We start from the raw sequence: 19,322 nt of genomic DNA, 5'->3' as shown, positions 1-19,322 counted from the left end.
ATGCCCCAAGGGGAGCCCGGCTCACAGCTCAGCTCCATTCATAGCCTCCAGGCACCTAAGCCCAAGATGGGAACTCCCAGGTTAACAGCCCAGTAGTGAACATGCCGGGGAGGTTTCACATCACCAGGATGCCAACTCAGGATGTTTTTCTTTATCATACTGTTTTCCTTCTCAAATTATAAAATTTTAAAAGAAGAAGAAGAAGAGGGCATCATTTTTACAGACCTGCCAATGCCCTGGCGTGGGGAGACAGCGATGCATTCCCTCTCCTCCTCAGCCCGGAGCTCCTGGGCCCTGGGGCTGAGGCTTTCAACCTCGGGCCCTCAGTGGGAACCTTCTCTCTTCGGAGTGTGGCCTTTGGCTCCTGTCCGTCTCCCTGAATGTGAGCTGTGGTTTCTAAGCACAGGTGAATTGAAGCCACTGGCTCTCTTCTGGGCTCTCAGGCTGGGAGCATCCCGGAGCCACCTCAGGGACCAGCAAGACCCAAGGGCTCCCTCCAGGCTCACAGGCAGGGTCAGACACAGACGATTTTTCACTGTGCTTCTTTCAAGGAATAGAGAACTGGGTGAGCTGAGCCTCCTCCTCAGAGCACTGTCACTGTGGAAGACCCTCGTGCCTGCAGGCCGCACACATTTGCTTTGTGACAGCCACACTGCATTTCCTCTGTAGTTATTGGCAGCTGGGCTGGTGTTTTCCTTCCCTGATGGCACTGTCCTGGCCTGGAGGAACAGAGGCACATCCTGGAATTGTACGGCCCTCTGGATCCCTGCACGGGGATGTGGGCAGAGCCCGCTGGGCTGTGCTGTTCTCTCCCCTTCCACAGAGCCTGACCTTTCAGGAGCTGCAGCCTTGTCCACTGCGGTTCCAGTGCCTGAACAGGGAGCACAAGAAACACATGGGGCGGAGGGGGCAGAGGGGAGGGGCCGTCTGCTGAAATGTTCCGTTCGAGATGGGCACTAAGTAACCTTCTTGGCCTGAAAATGCGCATCGGGAGGAAGCAAGTTTGGGGGCGGGGATGTAAGGCTGGGAGGGGTCTGTGCCACCTCCGGAAAGCCGTGAGGCTAGGCAAGATGGCCCAGGGAGTGATGAGGTGAACGACAGGGGAGTCACTGGGGTCTCCGACCCTACGAGGGGCATGGGAGATTGGCAGTGGGGTGTTGGGCGGGGGGCGGGAGAGCCAGGAGGAGCACATTCCAAGGACGGACGGAAAGAGGTCGGCTGACGGCCGCGACTGGGAGGTTGGTGGGTGACTCGCTAGGCAGACATCGGCTGTGGGTGGGGTTGGGGATCTGACTGATGCCATGGGTGCAAGCAAAGGACCGAGAGGAGCAGGGCAGGACAGTGGGTGTCTGTCCTCCAGCACTGTGCAGAGAAAGGTGTGAGGCAGGAGGCAGGAGGGAGGGGCTGGGTCTTCCTGTGTCCAGCGGCCATGGCAGGGAGTGCGCATGCGGAGGAGGACACACTCGGGGATGCTGGGTGGCGGGGAGCACGGAGGCTCCCCTGATCTTCCTCGCGGAAGGGGAGCTGAGGGTCATCCACAGAGGTGGGGGAGGAGCAGAGACACTGCAGGCTGGGGGGATGGAGGAGTGGGTAGAGGCACAGCAGGCTGGGGGGATGGAGGAGTGAAGAGAGGCACTGCAGGTTGGGGTGATGGGAGGGGAGGAGCAGAGGCACTGCAGGTTGGGGTGATGGGAGGGGAGGAGCAGAGGCACTGCAGGCTGGGGGGATGGAGATGGGGGAGGAGGGGAGGCACTGCAGGCTGGGGTGATGGAGGAGTGGGTAGAGGCACAGCAGGCTGGGGGGATGGGAGGGGAGGAGCAGAGACACTGCAGGCTGGGGAGATGCAGGAGGGCGCCCCATCTCTGCCAATCACTGGGGACCTGTTCCCAAGTCCAGGGCTCTGCCTCGATGAGCCATGCTCCAAGCAATCCTTTCTGGGACTTTTAGATGATACATCTGAAGACCAGAGAAAGGTGCAGTGGGGAAGAGGCCCTTGCAGACCACTCCAGAGACAGGAGAGGGAGAGTAGAGTAAAGCACAGAGACGACTGGGCATCCTGCCTGGAGGTGGCCTGGAGATGATGGCCTAGAGATGGCCTGGACGTGGCCTACAGATGATAGCCTGGAGGTGGCCTGGAGGTGGCTGGTCCCCGATGCTGCATCCTTATGGCAGCCAGTGGTCTTTTGGAAGGCCCAGCCAGCCACTGCTGAGCCACTTCCCTCAGCTTCAGTCCCTGTGACTCTGACAAGCCCCCAACAGCCACAGGGATGAGCAGACCCTGCCCAGGGACACCATCCAGCTGCCCGTGTGGCCCTGAGTGCCGGCTCACCTGTCTGCCAGTGTCTCTGGGGGTCCCTGTTGGGAGTCCCTGCTCCCCAGCAAGATTGGTTCTCTGCTGGGTGGGGGCTTCTGCAGCAGCTGGAGAGAAGGGGGAGCACGCTCCATTACTTGGACCTGGGCTGAGTTTCTGTGGGAGCTTTGCCCTGGGAACCCACGGCTGCCATAAAACACACTCAGATGTTGCAAGAACCAAACTCAGAGCTCCTGTGACATCAGTGGAATGCGAGTGGGAAACCAGCCCCTGGGGAATTGGCCATGCTCTGCAGCGGAGGGAGGGCATGTGAGATCGGACCAGAAGCCACTGCTGCCTTCAGCAAAGGCTGCGGGGCGATCCTGCATTCTTGTTCAGGCAAATGTTTTCCTTGAAAAAAAACCTCTCGATGGTGAAGCCGATGTAACTGGCATTGGCCAATGGGGTGTCAGCTTCGAGGGATGACTCTGGTCAGCCTGGGAGGTCTTGGTGGTGGAGGCCAGGGGGCCCTACCCAGATCCCTGGGGACCTGGCTGCTGGGCATGCTGGCGGCTGCCTTGTTCAACGGCACCCCCTCTGGGAACAGCCCTTGGTGAAGGGGATTGTAATGCATGACCCCAAAATGCGCCAGTTTTGCATAAGAATTATTTTGAGTTGAAGGCAATTCAGAGGCTGCAGATTTAGGGAGAGCTCTCTGCCCTCTCCTTCTGCCTAAAAGCAGGGCACACATTTCTCTGGGAAAAGGTGTTCCCCTTTCCAGTACCAGGCAGAGGAGAATGGCTCTTAACTACAAAAAAGCCCCTCCCATACCACCCTTACCTCACATACATTTTTTAATCACCTCCAACAATCTACCACCCCAGGAGTCCAAACCCCCTTTTTCCCTTTGTCCAGTGACTTCTCCACAATGTATCACCCTTTGTTAAAATGGCATATAAGTCCCTGTGTCTCACCCCTTCTTTGGGTTTTGGCTTCCTGTCTGTGATGCTTCCGTGCACGTAACATTCAAATGTAAATAATTTTCTGCTGCAACTCTGTCTTTCATCAGTTTAATTTGCAGGCCTCAGGAACAGAACCTGAGGAGAGTGATAAAGGCCAATAGGAAAGGATACGTATGTAAAGGTCCGTAAGGCCCCAGCTCTTATGGGGGCTACTTGGAAGGGCTACCCCAGCCCCACGGCGCCCAGGGGTTGGCTGATACCATAAGGCTCCTGGGAGAATCAACACACTGGCCTTGCATTTTTTAAAACACAGATGTGACAGTAGGTACTAGCTCTGTGCAGGGCCCTTCCTTAGAGCACAGCAGGGCCATTTCTCCCATTATTGGATTCTAGCCCCACTTGACATGTGGGAAACAGCAGATAAAGGACTCCAGGATGGGGCCTCCCCAGGCCACAGAAAAAACTCAACCACCCAAAAGTGCAGAAACCCACCCAGGCTATGGAGGGGTCTGCGGCTGAAAATCCCATCTTGGGACCTATGTTTTGGAAGGGGAAGAGTGGGGAGGATCATTCTCCCCTTCATGAATCACAGATACTTGGGTTTATTGTTGTAGACTTTCTCTGACATGTGTTGGAGCCAATATTTATTTGTTAAAGGAAAACCAACAGTGATACATTTGCTTTGTTACAAAATATAAACCACATTCCAGGGAAGTATACAAAAGGCTTCGCACACTGAGATGCTGCACACGGCCAGGGGACGCTGGACGGCTGCTCGGGAGAAAATTCCAGCCAGCCCCAGGCTCTTTGTGATTCTTCCTCTAAAGACTCGAAAGGAAGAAGCAATCTTCATTGACAAACAAACAAACCGAACAGGGAGAGCCGACTCTTTCTGAAACTCTAAACAGAGCCACATGGAGCCTCCCTGGCTAGTGATACAAGTCTCCAGCCCACTCACCCGGCCCTGGGGCGGCTGGGGTTTCAAGCACAGAATTCTCCACCACTTCCACTCAATACACAGGGACAAGGGCACTGCCAGGCCGGTCCCTGCTGGGCCCTCTCTTTGCATGACAAGGCGGTTGTGGTCTGACCTGGACTTCCCGCAAAACCAGTTCTGGGAGGGTCTGACCCCAAACTCCTCCCCATCCCCCCAGTTCTCCCCCTGCCCTCCCAGTGTCTCACCTTCCTTTGGGGCTGGCCAGGGAGGGAGGCCTTGCAGAGGCAGCCAGGTGAGGCCCTGGGTGACCTCTCAGGTGACAGGAAGGCACGTTGCACTGCTGTGACCGTACCATCGCCCTCCTCAGTGACTTACATGTCGGGGAAAATACTCAGATTCCCCTGATTAGTCCTTTAGCTCAGGGGTCACCAGGAACAGAGTCCCTAAACTGGAGGCCTGATTCCTTCTCATCACTGTCCAGAGCCGCTCCCACCAGGGCCACAGTGGCCACGAGCCGCCTAATTCCTTCTCATCACTGTCCAGAGCTGCTCCCGCCAGGGCCACAGTGGCCACGAGCCACCGAATTCCTTCTCATCACTGTCCAGAGCCGCTCCCACCAGGGCCACAGTGGCCACGAGCCGCCTAATTCCTTCTCATCACTGTCCAGAGTCTCTCCCGCCAGGGCCACAGTGGCCACGAGCCACCGAATTCCTTCTCATCACTGTCCAGAGCTGCTCCCACCAGGGCCACAGTGGCCACGAGCTGCCTGATTTCTTCTCTTCACTGTCCAGAGCTGCTCCCACCAGGGCCATGGTGGCCATGAGCCGCCCGATTCCTTCTCATCACTGTCCAGAGCCGCTCCCACCAGGGCCACGGTGGCCCAGAGCCAGCCATAGGAAGCCGTCCCGCTCTCCTAGGAACCTCCTCCCCGGCCCCCTGGGTATCAGGCTTGGTTTGCACCTTCCTCTCTGCTGCTCCCTGGTCACAGCACTCGCCATCCCCATCGGGGTGCTATCCCTGCTCCTTCTCTGAACTCCTCTGTCCAGAGACTGACTTGGTTTCCCTGATTGCACCTCCCTGAGCCCCTCAGACCCGAAAGACCTGAGCCAACCCCTCACCTCTGCCTTGAGCCTGGCATCTGCCGGGCCCGCCTCCAGGAGACACATTCACAGCCCTTTACACCCATCCCCACCTTCATGCCAGGACTGTCTCCAGGAGCCACATTCACGGGGTCTTCACAGCCCTGGACACTCCCCCGACCTTCATGCCGACAGATCCCTAAGGGAGGTGAGAAAACTGAGGCACAGGGAGGTCAAATGCCTCAGCCAGCAACACCCCGCAGGTGGGCAGGGAGCCAGGGTTTGAGCCCGGCTGAGCCTAGGTGAGTTGTCTCCAGAGCCACTTCTCAAAAGAGCCTCCAATGCCCCAATCTCAGAGCAGGTGGTGAGTGCTGTCATGGGGAAAACACCCCTTCCTTTTCCATTTCCTCTGTCTTGATTCAGCCTTCTGGCCAGTTAATGTCAGCGCCACGGTGCCCATCCCAGAACAGAAGCGCCTGCTGATGAATAATCCCCAGCCTCGCCTGTTTATCTGTATCTATCTGTCATCTACCCCCCACCTCACACCCAGCGTCCGTCCGTGCACACACGCTCCCCTCGCACCCAGCATCCGTCTGTCCGTACATGCTCCCCTCACATGCACCCAGCTCCTGTGGGTGCAGGATCGCTGAGCGCCAGACATGGGGGCCATGGCCAAGGTGGCCGCAGGGGCAGGTGCTGGGCTGTCCAGGAGCAGTGACCAAGCACCCAGAGGAGCCTAACACAGCCCAGCACATAAAACCAGCAGCAGAGGCCCGGGAGCCACTTAGCCAGAGAGACACCTGGTGTTCACCCCAGCACGCAGATGGGGAAAGGCTATAGCGGAAAGAAACAGCTGTGTCCAGAGAGCTTCACCCCGAAATCAGAGACGGCCAAAGTGCACCCGGAGAGGAACTGGTCGAAGTCCTGTCCAGGCCAAACAGTGTCAGGTGGGTCCTTAGGGGTCAGCAGGGAGCGAGGCCGAAGCTGTCTCTCTGTGCAGCTGCCCCTCACGCCGCTGTGGCCTCGGGGTTTGGTCCAGATTTTGAGCATCTGGTGACTTCCAGACACACCCTTTCCAGTCTCAGGGAAACCCCCCTCAAAAAGCACCTGCCCAGGCCGGGCACAGTGGCTCAAGCCTGTCATCCCAGCACTTTGGGAGGCCGAGACGGGCGGATCACGAGGTCAGGAGATCGAGACCATCCTGGCTAACACGGTGAAACCCCGTCTCTACTAAAACTACAAAAAACTAGCCGGGCGAGGTGGCGGGCGCCTGTAGTCCCAGCTACCCGGGAGGCTGAGGCAGGAGAATGGCGTAAACCCGGGAGGTGGAGCTTGCAGTGAGCTGAGATCCGGCCACAGCACTCCAGCCTGGGTGACAGAGCGAGACTCTGTCTCAAAAAAAAAAAAAAAAAAAAAAAAAAAAAAAAAAACAGAAAGCACCTGCCCCAGGACCGGGTGGCACATCTGTGTCTTCTCAGCACATTCAGGTCTCAGAGTAGGGAGACGACCCAGATCCTGCCGTCCGGCTCCTGGCCCGCTGCCCCCCACACTGTCACCAAGGCAGGACGTGAATGGTCCGTGTCAAGGCTGTGTGGGCTGTTTGACCACAGCAACACACACATAGACTGAGGAAAACAGAGCAAGGGACAGATCGCTGCCGAGCAGTGGACGCCAGCGTACTGCAACAAGGAGCCCAGAGCCTTTGGTAGGCGCCTGCCTGTGGCTTCGAGTTCCCCGGATCTGTGTGGCTTCCATCCGAGTCGGCCCTTTCTTGGTTTTCTTGGTTTTCAGAGAAGGGGCGAAGGGTAAGGGGGCAGCATCTCCCCCACCAGAAGACACACCTGCAGAGTTCCACGAAGGCGGGCGCTGTCTGAGGAGGGAGAAGGAAACAGACATCTCAGGAGCCTCTGCCCTTGCACCAGGGATAGGCAGGAGGCCAGCGCCGAGCAGGAAGCGGCCTGTGGGTTCAGCTCAGGTGTAAGCAGCATGGTCAGCTGGAAAATGGCCCCCAAAGACGCCAGGTCTCAATCCCTGTGGTGCTCGAATGTGACCTTATGTGGCAAATGCGTCTTTGGGGATGGGATTGAGTTAGGATCCTGGGATGGTGATCATCCGGAATTATCTGGGTGGCATTGCAAGGTTTGCACGAGAGGGAGATGACACGGAGGAAGCCATGGACCACGGAGAAGGAGAGCACCGTGAAGAGGCTGTCCACAAAGGTCGGAGCGATGCAGCCGCGAGCCAAGGAGTGCACAGCTGCTGGTAGCAAAGAGAAGCCAACAGGACCCACTCCCGGGCCTCAGAGGAGCCCCTTGGTCCAGTGAAGCTGGTTTCAGACTCCTGCCCCCCAGACCGTGAGCATGCATTTCTCTTGTTTAAAACCACCAAGGCTGCGGCCATTCGTCACAGCAACCCCAGGAAGTCCACAGAATGGGAAAGGAGAGGGAAGAGGGGATGGCTGGGCTCAGCTGTCGGGCTGGGCTGTGCGGGGTTCCCTCGGGTGGTGGGGAGGAGCTTCTGAAAGGGAGCTCAGGGAGGGGCTGCCCGTGGGTGGAGAGAGTGCCGCGTAGAAAAGCTGGCAGTCAATTATCCGGTGATTTCACCTGCCTGTTGCCAGTCACAGTCTTCCTCCAGGAGGGGCCACCGACCACAGGCCACGTCCACTCTTCTCCGCTGCAGGAGTCCTGTCCCTGCTAAAGCTGATCCTGGCTTTATCTGCCCTTTGCAAAGGTGTGGGGCTTTGGCCCTCCACTGGGCACTGCACAGCGTGGGAGCCCCTCCCCCCGGCCCCTGCAGTGGGGTCAGCCGAAGCACTGGGCTGGTCGCTCGGTGGAAAAGGACACAATTTCCCCTCAGGGCCCAGAGGCTGCGCATCTGTCCTCCCAGGACTGGGCCTAAGGAATCAAATGACTGTGGAAATGGGGACAGCATGATCCCCAGAGTCGGGCCGTGTCATCTGAGGATGATGGTGACAGCAGCAAAGCTCCAGACGCGGACACAGGCCCTTCACGCACCAGGGCTGCACTTCCTCCGGTGCCCACAGCCAGGCCAGGCGCCCTCCCTGAGGGAATCTGCTGGTCCCGACGGCCTCTGTCTGGGGTGAGATGCTAGGATCTGCCCCGCAGAGCAGCAAACACTGTCTGGGCCCCACACCCTCCCCCTGGCTGCACTGCGGCACCCCCAGGGGCCTGCCCCTGCGCAAAACCAGCCCCACCAGCCAGGGTCGCGACCTGCCTGCCCTGCAGGTGGGGCCCAGCTTCCTCAGGTTTTCTGCTCCCAAGTCATTTTCCTCCCTGCAGCCAGGGCTGAACACCTTGGCCAAACTGGCTCTTTGCTTTAAGAAGAGAGGGAATCTCCCAGCCACCAGCCCATTGAGGCTCCTGGCACAGGATGGGACACAGTGTGGCAGTGGTAACACGGCCGTGCCGGGCTGTGCGGGAGTCTCAGCCTTCCTGTGCCCTGAGGTCTCATCCGTGATCACCGCGTCCTCGCAGAGTCCGGGGGCTGGTGGGGGCGTGGTCAGATGCGGTGGAGCTTGTGCCCTGTAGATAACAGAAGTTATAAGAATCAAAGCCGCTATATTCATGCTGAAGAGGACATTTATTTTTATTTTTGAGACAGAGTCTCACTCTTTCGCCCAGGCTGGAGTGCAGTGGTGTGATCTCGGCTCACTGTAACTTCCGCCTCCTGGGTTCAAGCGATTCTCCCACCTCAGCCTCCCAGGTAGCTGGGATTACAGGCGCCGCCACCATGCCCAGCTAAATGTTTTGTATTCTTAGTAGAGACAGAGCTTCGCCATGTTGGTCAGGTTGGTCTCGAACTCCCAGCCTCAAGTGATCTGCCCTCCTCAGCCTCCCAAAGTGCTGGGATTATAGACGTTAGCCACCAAACCCAGCGGCAAAATTTCTACGTGAAATAATAAAATAAAATAAAAATAGTGGTCGGAAATCTGTCTCCTGAGACAGAAGTGTCTGATTTTCTCTAACTCAGTTAAAAGTGGTGCCAATAGAAACACAGTTACCACATCAATACCAGAAGGCCCAGGAATGCCGTGTGGTGAAAAAGCGGGTCCAGAGGCCCTCCCTGACTTTTTGGGTGCTCAGCCTGGACACGCCTGTCACTGTTGATGGACAGCAGGTGCAGGTGTGTGAGCAGCCCTGACCTGGGGTCTCAGGGAGGTGCGGCGCCATCCCACTGCCTAGAACTGGCTGGTGTGTGTTTTTGTTTATCCGCCCACGGCTCCTGGTTGAACAAATTCTCTTATTTCATTTTTCCCATAACAAAGTGAGCTTTCTCAGTAATGATAAAAGAACACTTATGTTCTGGGGCACAGAAGCCTCCATGAAGGAGGGGAAAGTGCCCCTTATTTTCCAAAGCACCCTTCAGTGGCCTTGAGGAGCCCTGCCTCCCTGGAGCTGTGTGCTGGGTCGGGCTGTGTGGCTGGGGCAGGCACGCTTCCCGTCCACCCAACTCCAGCAACTCCAGCTCCTACAGGAGGCACATCTGGCCCCATCTGCATCCTCTCTCACCAAAGCCTTTCACCAGAACCTCCCACCCACTTCGGAGCCCCTTCCCTCCACCACCAGAGCCAAGAAGGTGGCCGCAGGAGTCAGTCCGGGGGTCAGGAGCTGACATCTGCTCTATTCCTTCGGGGATTTTGGAGACCATGGCCAAGTCATGGTGGCAGGACCTTAGCTCCCCTGCGTGCACCTGGAGTTGGCGTCACAGACCGTCTCCAAGGCCTGCCAGTCCCAGCAGGTTTGTAACCACATCTGAGGCCACTCATGGCTTGACGAAGAAGAAAGAGACAGGCCGAGGGAGGGAGGTGGAGGTGAAGGTGGCAATGAGATGCGTTGGGGAGATGCAGAAGGAGCTAGAGAGGGAGGTGGTGAGGGGGAGTGGAGCAGGGCAGAAGCCAGGCAGATCCACCCAGCCCAGCACCCCTGCCCCAAGGGAGTGGGGGAGCCTGGGTGGGGAAGAAGTGAGAAAGGAACAGGTGAGACCCTCTGCCTTCACGCTGCTTGGAGGCAGGGCCCTCCGTGCTTTTAGGCAGGTGTCCCTGGTCAGGGGAGGCCAGTCTTGATCAGAAGAGCAGGTTTGACCCCTCCTTGGCCTTCAGCAGTGCCTTGAGGTCCAGTGAGGGTCCCGGGCTGGTGGATGTGGCTCTCGAGAGGCCTGTGGACAGATTCCACCACACGTACCTGCCTCTCCGTGAGCCGCACGGGCAGTGTGCTAGGCCTGCGTGCCGCGCCGGAGGGAGGGCTGAGTCGCACTGGTTGGGAAATGGGAAACGCGCCACCCAGCCACACTGACTCGGAGGCACATGAATGCCACTTTCTGCATGATATTTCCCCCAGATGTCTGCATCTTTCCCCCAGATTCCATCAGTGCTTCGCTCCCTGTGAAGGGCTCTGATGGCCGACCCCAAGGTCCATCTTTCCCCCAGATGACATCCGTGCCTCCTTCCCTGTGGAGGGCTCTGGCAGCCGACCCCAAGGTGGGAGAGGGCCAGCCACCCGGAGGAAGGAGCGGTTTAAACCATGGGAAAGTGTGCTCCAGGGGCCTGGTTCTGCAGAGCCGCACACCCAAGGCTCCTGAGCTATGTGAGGAATCCAGGGTGCAGCTCAGCGCGCGTCGCCCAGCAGCCCTGGGAACCGGCACTGCAGGATCAGGTGCATCCGTGCATCCCTTTCCAGGTGAGCTCCCAGCCAGCCCAGGCAGACCGGGGAGGCCACACAGTTTCCACGCAGGCAGCGACTGGGCAGTCACCTGAGCTGGCCCATACCTGCCGGGCTCCTGTCCCACCGGCTGTGACCGGCCAGCCAGGGCTGGGGACATACACACCTGAGCTGCTCTCGGGAGCACTTTTACAGCAGGACCTGGAACCTTGAGGAACCTCAGGCTCCTTGTTTCCAGGTTGCAGCTCCATTAAGTGCTCTGCAGGTGAAAGATGCTGAGGTGGACACCAATGCCGGGAGCGAAGCCTGAACAACATTGACATCGTCTGTGCAAAGTCAGGAGCATCCACAGATCCACTCTGTCCCAAACACACTCTCACGCTCTCTCCGGTTTGACTCTGCACTAACACAGCCCACAAGGGTCACCATGACCTTGAGACAGTCCTGGCTACTTTAAAACTAGCTGCCCCTAGGAGCACGGCAGATGATTCATCCCGTGACAAGTCTTGCCTTTATGTCTCTTTGAAACACAAACATCTGGGTATCAGGCAGCCTCACGGGGGCAGCTTGGTCGTGCTGGAACTCAGCCTGGCTGACTCTGGCTTCATGTGCATGGAAACTGTTCCGTGAGGTTCTCAGCCTCGCTGACTCCAGCTTCATGTGCATGGAAACTGTTTTGTGAGGTTCTCAGCCTCGCTGACTCCGGCTTTATGTGCATGGAAACTGACTTTGAAACTTGCAGGAAGAGGCTGTCCTGGAAGAAGCTGCCACCTGCAGAGACGGCCCTGGGCTTGCTGTGTCGTTCCCTTCCTGCCATGGGGCTGTGCCAGGAGCCTCCACGCAGCTCTCCACACACAAAGCAGGTCCACAGCTGGCTCCCTGCAGAGCCAGACCTGAGGCACCCGTTCCATGAGAGCAGGTTCTCTCAGTGCAGATCCCAGACCAGCAGAAGCGGCATCACGGGGACGCACTGCTCAGCAGAGACCTGCCAGGCCTGGTGGCCGGAGTGCGGGGACCCTGGGACCCTGATGTTGCCTGAGTTCAGGAAAAACAGCGTTGCCTTCCTGAATGCTGTTCCACTTCCTTGTAGCTCCTACGTGTTTCTTCAAGTAAAACACAGTCGGGCCTCATTATTCATGGGCAAATTCGCCTACTCACTAGCATTTATCCTAACCCAGCATCAATACTCAGGGCACTTCCACGGTCATTGGTGGACATCACAGCAATGAGAAATGAGTTTCCTAACAGTGTCTGGGTGGGGGCAGAACAAGCAATGCTCTGCTGTCTCCTTTGTGAGTGTGTGTGTGAACGTGTGAATGTGTGAGTGTGTGTGCATGTGTGTGTTTGTAAGCGTGTTCTCACCATAACACAAACAACCCCAGCTGGCGTACAATGGCAGCCTCGTGGGACTCCAAGCCCTGTCTGTGCTGGAAGGTTCTATAACAAAAATCACACCCTACTTACCAGAGGCAAACCGAGCATGAAAGGAAATGAAAGACGTGAACTTTAATGCCTCTCGTGGGCCTGGAGAATGAGGTCATACATCAAATCACGGCTCTTGGGAATCAGGATGTATTTGAAAACTTCAGGGGCTCTGAGCCCTCATGAACCCAACTGATGGGCAAGCATCCCAGGCCCAGGGTGGAGAGGGGGACGGGGCTGGCCGTGGGCTCTGCTGGGAGCTGGCAGCCACTCCCGCCCCTCCTGCTCCCTCCAGGTCCATTGGACACTGTACCTGGTCCTGGGAGAAGAGGGAAGTCCTCTCAGCCTCCACTGGAGGGACTGCTGGCCGAGCCTGGTCTACACCACAGCACTCCCCATCACAGGAGCGGCTCCAGTGGCCCCAAGGGGCACACGTCCCTTAAAAGGAGCATCCCACACTGACCCTTGTGTGGGGAATCCCAAGTCGGAAGTCATGTCAGAGGCAGGAATCCAGGCTCAGGGACATCTGCCCCGTCCCCAGAGGTCTTTGTTGTCTGAGGCTCTGCATTCTCTGGCTCTGAGGAATTCTGAAGCTATTTTGGAAACTGCAGCCCTTCCCAGGACAGGACAGACAGGCTTGCTCGGGGTGGGAGGAAGCCGTGGTCCACACTAGAGCATAGAAACCAGCCCTGTAAGCCACCCTGCTGGCCTCGCAGGCTGTAGGGAGCAAAGGCCGTGTTGAAGCCAGGAGCCTCTCAGGAAGGAAACCCCATATACTAGAGAACATGGGGAGTGGGCAGCCACTCCTCCCTGCCCTCAGGCCCATGAGCTGGACTCCCTACTGTCCCCAGGTTCATCCACAGGGAGGCCCCGGCGGGAAGGCAGGGCCAGCGCGCAGGGCGAGGTTGGAGGAACATACTCCCCTGGGTTTCTCCCTGTCAATTGCTGTAGTCATTGAGTCCCCCACTGAGCACGACCACTCCTGCAGGCTCACCCCACTGGACCACTCCTGTAGGTTCACCCCACTGGACCACTCCTGTAGGCTCACCCTGCTGGAGCTCGCTCTCGGACTCTAATAAACGAGTTACCAGCCCCGGGCGCTGTACGTCCTGTGTTGAGTTCCACAAACCCTGTCTTTGCCTTTGTAAATCATTAAATTCTTCACAGAGTATCAATTCTGACTACACCCTCTGCTTCTTTGTGTGTCGGGTTTTTGAAATCTTTTCCAAACACACCCTCCAAAAGAGCCACTTACAATCTTTTTTTTTTTTTGAGACTGAGTCTCACTCTGTCACCCAGGCTGTAGTGCAGTGGCGCGATCTCGGCCCACTGCAAGCTCCACCTCCCGGGTTCAAGCGATTCTCCTGCCTCAGCCTCCCAAGTAGCTGGGACTACAGGGACCAGCCAATACGCCCGGCCAATTTTTGTATTGTTAGTAGAGACAGGGTTTCACCGTGTTAGCCAGGATGGTCTCACTCTCCTGACCTGGTAATTTGCCCACCTCAGCCGCCCAAAGTGCTGGCATTACAGACGTGAGCCACCACGCCCAGCCACATTTTCTAATTAGAATTTACAGTTTTGTTTCTGACATTTAAATCCTTAATCCACTGGAAGTTACTTTCATCTTTTTCCATATGGATAACTATTTTTTTCTAGCTCTACTGATTAAGAGGTTTCTCCTGTTTCCACTAACCTGCAAAGCCATTGGTTCCACCCACACATAAGTTTGTTCCTGGGTTCTCTGTCCAATCCTGGTGCCCATCTGTCTATCCATGCAAAAATCTCACATCACTTTCACTGCTATAATTTCATAACAATCCCAACATGTGGTGGATAAATTTCCCTCCCTCTTCAGAAGTGTCCTGGCTACTCCTGGTCTTTTAGTCTTCCATGTACATTTTAGAATAATCACATCAAGTCTCATGGAACACCTTTTTGGGATTTTGGTTGAAAATGTGTTGCATCTATGCATACGCACAGATTTTGGGATAATTGTAAACTTTATAACATGTGTTATACTCATATCCATGAATATGGCATGCCTCTCCATTTATGTCTTTTAAAAATGTATCTTTTTTTTTTGAGACAGAGTTTCAGTTTCACTGTTTTCACTGTAGAGGTCCTATACATCTTTTTGCTAGATTTATTCTGAAATACTTGATGTTCTGTGATAATACTACAAATCTGTTTTCTCTTTCTTTCTTTTTTTGAGGGAAGGTAGTGTACAGAAATCTCGCTGCCTTTTGTATATTAATCTTCTAGTTAGTGACTTCATTAAGCTTTCCTAGTATTTATAATAATACATCTGTAGCTTCTTTTGTGTATGAATGTAAACAATCATTGCACCTGAAAATAACAACAGTTTTATTTCCTCTTTTTCAATCCTTGATGGTGTCACACCAATTATCAGACAAGTTTGTGTGTTCTGGGCTAGATGTTTTAAGGTGGTGGGTTCAAATTTATTAAAGAAAAAGCTTGCTAGCAATTAAAGCAGCAGAAAACAGAGGGAACTGCCTCCATCAGCTGTATTTTCCTCATGAAGGAAGCACAGTAAACTTGAGAGTATCACATTTCTTGGGTAGCAGGAAGAAGACAAGTGCACAGGTGAGAGGAGTCAAGATGATACTGAAGTGCCTTCCACTTTGGTATTTTGAGATCCCAGTTTACTTCCTGCCCCCGAGGGCCTTGGCAGTGGTTCTCAAGGTCCAATAACCTCCAGAAACTGGAGGTGTTGGGGGCAGCCCACCTTACCATGTGGCTTGCAGCTGCTGACTGCCCAAAGGGCAGGGTGGGACAGAGGTTCTCTCTGGCTCCACTATCCTGAGCCTCCTGGCCCAGCTCCAGGCTCACTCGCTGGGGCCATGTGGTGTTTATGCCTCCCTCTTGCCCTGCACCCTCAGCCTGGAGACTGGGCTCCCACAGGGCCCCACTGCAAGGGGTGAAGTGTGGCCTACATTTGCCTTGAGGGGGAAGTTTCTTGAGCCCTGGGAGAGGACTCCAGGTCTCCAGGCAGGTGTGAGGAGACACTGGGTGGGGGAGAGGCTTGGTCTGTCGAAAGGCAGGGCTGACTCACCTTGTTTCCAGGGAGAGTCTTATGCACATTTTTCTAGTGTAACTATATCCCTCCTGCCTAGTACGTTATCGTAGCCCTTATCCTTCTCGTTGGAATTGTACATGTCTCCCTCTGGTTAGACTCTACATTCCTGGACATGGAAGTTTGTTTTCTCTTGTTCTACTTTCTAACATGGTGGTATAAATACGGTAGGAATCAATACATATTTGTTAAAGAATGGCTGAAATTCTGAAAACAATCCTTAAATTGCATCTCTGTTCCTCATTGTGAGAGAAGAGAAGGATAAGAGAGCACCAGAGAGAAGGGAATTGACTGGGAGGCAACGAGAGGGAGGGAGAGGGGCGATGAGATGCGGGGAAAGGGGTGACAAGAGGCGGGGAGAGGGGCAACAAGAGCGGGGAGAGGTGCGACAAGAACGGGGGAGGGGGTGATGAGAGGGAAGGAGAGGGGTGACAAGAGGGGGGAGAGGGGTGATGAGAGGAGGGAGAGGGGTGATGAGGGGGAAGAGGGGTGACGAGAGCAGGGAGAGGGGTGACGAGAGGGAGGGAGAGGTGATGGGGGGAGAGGGGTGACGAGAGGGAGGGAGAGAGGTGACAAGAGTGGGGAGGCCAAGCCTCTCCCCCACCCAGTCCCTCCTCACACCTGCCAGGAGACCTGGAGTCCTCTCCTGGGGCTCAAGAAACTTCCCCCTCAAGGCAAATGTGTGTTTCATGGCACTCACACCAGGAGCAAGTGTTTTGTTTTCTTTGCCTCCTTCCAATTTTTCGACACAAACACTTTGCTGTCATATTAGCCCTAGCCTGACTTTGTTGTGTATTCCTTTTCATTTAACATACAAAATATTTTCCAAATAGCCTCATAGATTAATTTCAGTAATTTTTGGCATTTCATAATATTCCATTTACTGATGTACCTTAATTCACCCAAAGAATTTCCAGTAGTTGATCACCTGAGTTTCTCTTGTTCTATGTAGAAATAATGTCACTTTGGGCCAGGTGTGGTGGCTCACACCTGTAATCCCAGCACTTTGGGAGGCTGAGGCAGGCAGATCACCAGAGGCTGGGAGTTCGAGATCAACCTGGCCAACATGGTAAAAACCTATCTCTACTAAAAATTCAAAACTTGGCTGGGTGTGGTGGCGGGCACCTATAGTCCCAGCTACTCAGGAGGCTGAGGCAGGAGATTTGCTTGAACCTGGGAGATGGAGGTTGCAGTGAGCCAAGGTAGCGCCACTGCACTCCAGCCTGGGCAACAGAGCAAGACTCTGTCTAAAAAAAAAAAAAAGAAAGAAAAGAAAAGGAAAAGAAAGAATATCACTCTGAACCTATCTTTGTGTTCTGTGTCAGGAGTCTTCTGAGCCAATTCTTTATGATTCAGCTCCAGGAATGAGATTATAGGGTCAGCAAATCTGAACATTTTTATGACTACCAATAGATATTGCCTGTTTGTCCTCCCCCGACCCCCAAAACAGAGCAACATTACACAGCCCCCAGGATAGACTCTTGCATCTCTGGATGTTGGGAGAAAGGCTATGTCTTGAAAAGGGTGTTTGAGTCTGTAGCTAACGTGAGAAAAACAGAACACACACATGCAGGCCTGCCTATACTTGCACACACACACGTGCAGGTGCACACACAGGCATACATGTGTGCACACACTCAGGCCCATGGAGGTACACACACTTGTGTACCCATGTGCAATGCACACAGTGCTCTCACACAGGCCCTTTGAGTGCAGGGTGTGACCCCACACTTGGCAGAGCCAGGCAGCTCCCACGTCGTGCCCCACAAGGGCTCCCAGTGGGAATGTTGGGCGAGACCACCGGGAGGGCACAGATGCCCACTGAGCAGGAGCAGTGGTTCGTCTGCAGATGATGATACATTCAGGGCCACGAAGGGGATGGGTGAGGCCACTATGCCCACTGCCCACCGTAGGAGGCTCAGGGGCCACTGACCAGAGGGGAGAGGCAACTCCACTCATCTATGAGCCCCGGGGCACGTTATCCTCCCCACTGCCGCCTGTGTCCACCCAACCTCCCCTCCACTGCCAGTGCCCCCATGAGCAGAGGGCGCCTGCCCCACCCCCGTCCCTGCCTGGCCATGCTGGGGAGATGCCCACCTTCTCTATGGGCTTCTCTGCAAGCGACAGGCCTGACACCAGGTTTCTCCAGGAACTGCTTGCATCTCTTCCTACTCAGCACTCACCTCACCGCAACCATGACAGGTAACAAAATCCTCCGCTGGTTCCGGTGGGGGCCCGAGTGCTTCTGTTCACCAGCACCAGGGGTCTGGCCCACATCCCCGACAGCAAGGCGGGAGGACACAGCGGCACTCCGCCTGCAGGCCGCCCCCCAGGCCTTCCAAACTCTGCCAGTGCCCCCCGAGTGGGCCGCTGGGTCCCCCTCCACTCATTCCACAGCCCACAGCACGTGCCTTCGGGCTGGCGGTGGGTCGGGGCGCCCTGAGTGAGTTAAGGGGTGCGGAAGGCTGTGCACGGGGATTTCTGCGCCGACTTGAGCAGCACACAGAGGGCTCCGTGCGGCTCCAAGGCAGGCAGGGAGAGCCAGCGGCAAGCCCAGCAGACTCTTCCAGAACCGCCGTCCCGCGGGAGTCGCTGCGAGGATGTACCAAGGCCGGGTGTCCTGCAGGGCTGGGCAAGGCCGGGTGTCCTGCAGGGCTGGGCAAAGGGCATGCTGGCCTCTGCCTCCCTCGCGGGCAGGGCGACACGCTGGCTCTTTCCCTTTTCCTTCGTCTGCAGAAATCCCTCGAGGGAGGCCGAGGTGGAGGGAAGGGCCGGACAGGAAACAGGAAAAGGGGAGACAGATGTGGGGCAGGACAGGAGCTCGGAGAGAAGAGGGGGACCGCGGCGGGGAGGGCAGGACGGAGAGGAGAGGGGCTGGGTTGGGGGGTCCGCAGCGTGAGGCTGCCACGGCCACCGCCTTCCCTTGCTCGCCCCCCCAGCCCCTTTCCCCGCGTCCTGGACGTGACAGTCCTCGCTCTTCCCACCCCGTCCCTCCCAGCACCCCCAGGTCTCCTCCCACGAGTTGAGGGGCCAGAAACACCACGTGTCCCCCTCACCGCACCCGAAGGCAGCGCAGGGGAGTTGGGTCTGGACGGGTTCCTCCACTGAGAACGTCCCCAGAGAGCTCAGCTTCATCGTAAAAATTCATCCGCATTTGTAGTTCGGTCTTCAGGTTTTTTACTGACTTTGTGTATTGTAAGATGTGCTACACCACGCATCCACAAGTGTGTGTGCAATGTGTTTGCGTGGTTTACAGAGTAACATAAAAACCATCCGAAACACGCCACTGTCCAGAAGCACAGTCCGAGGCCAGGCTCCTAGGCTAGGAGGTGATCCCTGGAGGCACAGGCAGGGCGGGTGGAGACCGGGACCCAGAGGATGCAGCCATGGAGGGGCCCTTCCGTGTCTCAGTACTAGCTCACCTGGAGTGCTGAGCTGGGGGCTCTGGCTGGCTGCACCTCAGAAAGAAAGTCCCCAGGCAAGAGCGGGAGATGTGGGCTGAACCCTGAACCAGTTAGGCCCCAGGGTCTGGGGGAGGCCCCAAAAGTGCTGCACCACCTGCCTTGAGAAGTGGGACGTTCCATTCCCCTTAATGTATTTCTGACATCCATTCATGGCAAGTTTCCCGGAGCACTCGGGACACAGTCAGGAAAATGGAATCCGTAGCGAGAAGTTCAGTGGAGGGAGAGCACGGCGGGGGCTGGACTCAAAGGCGTGGGAAGGCTGGAACACCAAGCGGGGGCTGCAGAGACAGCCACAGACAATAGCAGGAAGCTACCACTGTCTCCTGAGCTGGAGGAAGCAAGAGAGGAGGTGGTGCAACCAGAGCCAGGAGCTGGGCACCGCCAGGAACCCCGGCC

The sequence above is a fragment of the Rhinopithecus bieti genome, unplaced genomic scaffold (assembly GCF_001698545.2).
Source record: "Rhinopithecus bieti isolate Rb0 unplaced genomic scaffold, ASM169854v2 scaffold_18153, whole genome shotgun sequence".
NCBI classification, from domain to species: domain Eukaryota; kingdom Metazoa; phylum Chordata; class Mammalia; order Primates; family Cercopithecidae; genus Rhinopithecus; species Rhinopithecus bieti.
The sequence above is the reverse complement of the archived record's forward strand: the minus strand, read 5'-3'. Positions refer to the sequence as shown.